This window comes from Caloenas nicobarica, chromosome 25 (genome assembly GCF_036013445.1).
Source record: "Caloenas nicobarica isolate bCalNic1 chromosome 25, bCalNic1.hap1, whole genome shotgun sequence".
NCBI classification, from domain to species: Eukaryota; Metazoa; Chordata; class Aves; order Columbiformes; family Columbidae; genus Caloenas; species Caloenas nicobarica.
The window spans coordinates 897,364-902,363 of NC_088269.1; positions in this window are offsets into that span (position 1 = coordinate 897,364).

Consider the following 5,000-nt stretch of genomic DNA (forward strand, 5'->3'; position numbering starts at 1 on the left):
AGGCGGGCGCGACCTCGCGACCGAAGCCCCTCGCCGGGGCGGCTCGCTCGGCAGCGGGCGGGGGTGCGGCACGGAAAGCCAAGCCGACGGCTGCTGCTGCGGCGGCGTCCGGCAGGGAGCGGGACACGGCCCTCCCCGCCGCCACGCGCCTCCCTCGCTCGCGGGGGACCGACCCGGGCGGGTGCGACCGCTCTCCCGGCGTGGCGGGGTGGTTTTTCCGTTTTTTCCCCGACTCGGCAAGATCAGGCTCGGCCGCCCCTCCGCCCAGCGCTGCTCGCGGCCGGCACCCACGGGCACACGGACCGAGGCCGGCACCGGCGCCTCGCGTGGTTTAGGGCACCTGAGAGCTCGCGGGGCCACGCGGCCGTCACACAGCGCGCTTCGGTAAGGAAGCCCGAAGGAGCCCCGCCGCGGGGGCCGAGCGGACAACACCTCGCATGCGACGGGAACGCGAACTGGAAGGGACACCGCCCGGCCTGAACACCGGACGCCGCCGCGGCTCCCCTGACGGGGAAAGGCACGGAGGCGCCGGCCCGCCGGGGGCCCTCTCCGACGCGACCCGAAGAGCCTCATCGATCAGCGGAAAACAAAAAAAAAAAAGTCGAAGGGCCGAGAGAGAGAGAGGCGGACACCGGGCGAGCCGGCTGCTCTCTCTGCAATGCGACCCCTCAGAGTGCCTCATCGATCAGGAAGAAGCCCGCCAAGGGCAGGGACGGAGAGAGGGAGGGAGAGAACCGTAGGCCGGACGGCCGCGGGTCCTGGGGACAGCGACGGTCACGCGCGCGCGCGCGCGCGCCGAGCCCTGCGTTTCGAGCGAGCGGACGCGTCCCGCGAGAGCCCCTGCGACGGCCTGGGCGCCCCGCCGTCGCCGCGCTTGAGCCGCGGAGGCTCCGGCTACTCGCGAGCGCTCCTCTGGAAGCGGCTCCCCCCTCTTGCCTACAATAGGAATCTACAAGACCGCCCCCTCGCGCGTCTCCAGGACGCTCTCAGTCTGTTCACCGGGGTGGCGCGCTCGAGCAAGCCGAGTTTTACCATGACGTAACGGGAGGTAGCGACAAAACAGCGACGCCTTAGGTGGCTCCGGGGTGGGGGGGGTGGGGGGGGGGGCGCAGGCGGCGCCGTCTACCAAGCCGCTCTGCACCCGCCAAGCGACCGAGTCCTCGCGGGGATCGGGTAGACATCACGTCGGAGCGCGGCGCAGGCGGCGCCGTCTACCGAGCCGCTCCGGATCGGGAAACGTGGCTGGACTGGACCGGGCCGGACCGGACCGCACCCTTCCGGACCGGACTGGACTGCTCCGGACCGGACCGCACCGGACCGGACTGTTCCGGACCGGACCGGAACAAACCGGACTGGATCGGACAGGACCGGACCGGACCGGACCGGATTGGACAGCTCCGGACCGGACCGGACCGAACCAGACCGGACCGGACCCGACTGGATCGGACCGGACTGGACTGGATCGGACCGGACCGCACCGGTCCGGAGTGTTCTGGAGCGGACCGGACCGGACTGGATCGGACCGGAGCGGGCCGGACTGCTCCGGACCGGAGCGGACCGGCCTCCTCACGCGAGACCGAGGCCGAGTGGCGGGGGAAAGGGGTGGATCCCTCGCCGGGCTCGGGGTAGACCTTCACGTCGGAGCGCGGCGCGGCAGGGGTAGACCCTTCGCGCGGGGCTCGGCTAGACCTCACGTCGGAGCGCGGCGCGGAAGGGGCCGTCTTCCAAGCCGCTCCGGACCCGGCAACGCGACTGGACCGGAAGGGACCGGACCGGACCGGAAGGGACCGTTCCGGACCGGACCGGAACAAACCGGACTGGATCGGGACCGGACCGGACCGGATTGGACAGCTCCCGACCGGATTGGACCGAAGCAGACCGGACCGGACTCTACCGGAACGGACCGCACCGGACCGGACTGTTCTGGAGCGGACCGGTCCGGACGTGACCGGACCGGACTGGACTGTTCCGTTCCGCACCGGACCGGACTGGCGGGGCTCGGGACGGACCCGGTGTCCGGCCGCGCTCGCCGGAGGATAGACCCGGCCTCCTCACGGGAGACCGAGGCCGAGTGGCGGGGGAAAGGGGTAGACCCTTCGCGGGGCTCGGGTAGACGTCACGTCGGAGCGCGGCGCGGATGGGGCCGTCTACCAAGGCGCTCGGGACCCGGAAACGTGACCGGACCGGAAGGGACCCGACCGGACCGGACCGGACACTTCCGGACCGGGCCGGACCGGATTGGGCCGGACCGGACTGGACTATTCCGGACCGGACCGGACCGGGCTGTTCCGGTCCGGAGCGGAGCGGACTGGGCTGGACTGGAGTGGCGGGGCTCGGACGGCCCCGCTGTCCGGCCGCGCTCGCGAGAGGGTAGACTCGGCCTCCTCACCGGAGGGGGGGGGGGGGGGACCGCGGTTGGGGGGGGGAGGGGGGGGCGGGCTGCGCGGCGCCAGGGCGGGAGGGCTGAGCGTCCCAGCCGCTTCGTACGCGGTCCCCCCCGGGCACGTTATCGAGGTTGAAGGGCATGCGATACGGTGGTCGCCCCGTCCCTCTTCTCCCGACCGCAGGGTTCGGCGCTGACGCGTTCTTTCTCTCTGCTGTCTGCTGAGGAGCAGCGACAGAAGCCGAGGGAACGGCAGGAAGCCGGAGCCGGGGGAGGTTGAGGTCGGACGGTGGGTGGGAAAAGGTGGTTCGCCCGGAGGGCGGCAGAGCTGCGCCACGGGCCCCGGCAGCGAGGCGGTCACGGCCCCGCGCCCGTCCCCTTCTTCAGGAAGCGACCGGATGACGGAGGCCGGGAACGGCGGGGCGCTTTGTCCCACGCAGGGGCAGGAGCTGGACGTGACGACCCTCTCGTGGGTGCGGGACGGTGCCCGCGATTCTACGATTCTAGCTTTTGAACCCTCCCGATCCGTGCAGACGCTCTACGAGTCTGCGTCTGGAGCTTTGGGGGTTGCGCGTGTGGGGTGTGGGGTTGGTGGGGTTTTTCTTTCGGCTCGTTTTGGGGTTTGGCTTGGTGGCTTTTTTCCGGCGGGAGGCGGTGGGGTCGGCGTGGTGTCGTCGTCCCCCCCCCGCCCCGCCAAGGCCGCCGCCGCCGCCGCCATCGTTTCAATTTCTTTTAGCTTTTAAGTTTTTTCGTAAAAGATACCGAGGCGCTTATCTGCCCCCCACTGCCCCCCCCCCTCCCCCCCCCGCGCCGGACGGAGGCGTGCTCAACCGCACAGACACACAGACACACAGACACACAGACACACACAGACACAGACACAGACACACAGACACACACAGACACACACACACACACACACACACACACACACACACCCGCCCCTGCCCCCTAGACAGACCCGGAGGAGCGCGGTGTCTCCCGCCCTCGCCCTGGCGCCCACCCTCGGCCTCCCCCCGCCCCGCCCCACCCCAGCCGCGCGGCCGTTTCTGCTCCGTCTGGGCCGCGGGAAGCGGCGCAGGGGGTCGGCAACCGCGCGGACCGCGCATGCGCGCTCGCCCCGCTGCCTGGCAACCGGCCCCCTGCCCCCCGCTGGGCGTGGGCGGCGGCTGGCGGCGCGCCCAACGGTCAGTCCGTCAGCCAGCCGGCCGGCCAGCCAGTCAGTCGCGGCGGCGGGAGCAGGGGGCCTGGCGCAGCACGAGCGGCCGAGGGCGTCCTGCCGACGGCCGAGGAGCCCCGCGCGCGGGTAGGCGGGCAGGCAGGCAGGCAGGCCGGGGAGGGCGGGGGGGGGCGGGGGACGGGGACGCGGTGCCTCTTCTCGGAGAAGAGAAGCCCCAGCTCCCCGGGCGGAGGCAAACCCGCTGGCGAAAGGCGGCGGCGGGGGCGGGCGGGGAGGGCGAGGGCGCGACCTGACCCGCGGCGCGCAGCGCTTCGGGTCGGTATCTTTTTCAGCCCGCGGCCGGGGCGGGGAGCGGGGCGAGGGAGCGAGCGAGCGAGCAACGCGGGAGGCGGGAGCACGGGCAGGTGAGGGGGTAGGGCTGCGACAGCGGGGCTTGGAAACCGCAGGCCGCCGTGACGCCCGTGTGCCGACCGGGCACGGAGCCGGCAGGGACGCCCCGGCTTCCCGCGGGGAGGCAAACTCGCTGGCGAAAGGCCGGGTCCGGGCGGGGCGGCGGAGGACGAGGGGGCGGGGGTGGCCGGGCTCGCCGCGGCGGGGTGGGGAGGGCAGTCAGGCGGTTGTTGGGGCCGGGGAAGGCCGCCAACTGTGCTCGGTCCGTGGCCCACCGGCGGGGGGGGGGGTGGGTGTGTGGGTGGGTGGGGGGGTGTGTGTGTGTGTGTGGAAGTCGGTCAAACAGAGCGAAAGCGCAAATTTAAAACAAACGGGAAAAAAAAACCACGGGGGGGAAAAAAAAAAAAAAATCGGAGAAAACCTGTACCTACGTTAAAAAAAAAAAAAATCACCACCACCACTTAAAAGCACCCCCCAAAAAAAAGAAACACCCCACCCCACGCCGGAAAAGCTAACTGAAGACAGGAGAATTAAAAAAAAAAAAAAAAAGGGGGGGGTGCGGGCGGGGTGTGCGTGCGTTTTTTTTCACGGACCGCTCCGGGAGGGGCGGGGGAGGGAGGGGCGGGGGGGTGCCTGCGCGGGGCGGGGCCGGGGAGACACATCGATCGACGGCTTAACGCCCTAATTACGCGCTAGTTAAGCATTCGCGCGGTCATTAATTTTTCAGGGGCTCATCAGTAATCGCTCAATCAGAGGCTTAAACGTCAGATAAATTCCAATAAATTTTAATGAGGGGAAACAGAAAAAGATGATGGGGAAGTCGGAGTAAATCAAGAGATTTAAACACATCAAGACACAACTGTTCGCCCATCCACACCATCCCCCCCCCCCCCGCCCCCCCCGCAGACACCCTCCCCCCACACACGCACCTCACCCCACACACAGCCCCCCCACGCACACGCACCCCAAACACGCACACAGCCCCCCCCCCCCGCACACAGCCCCCCCCCCATGCACACACTGCCCCCCCCACACGCGCACACAGCC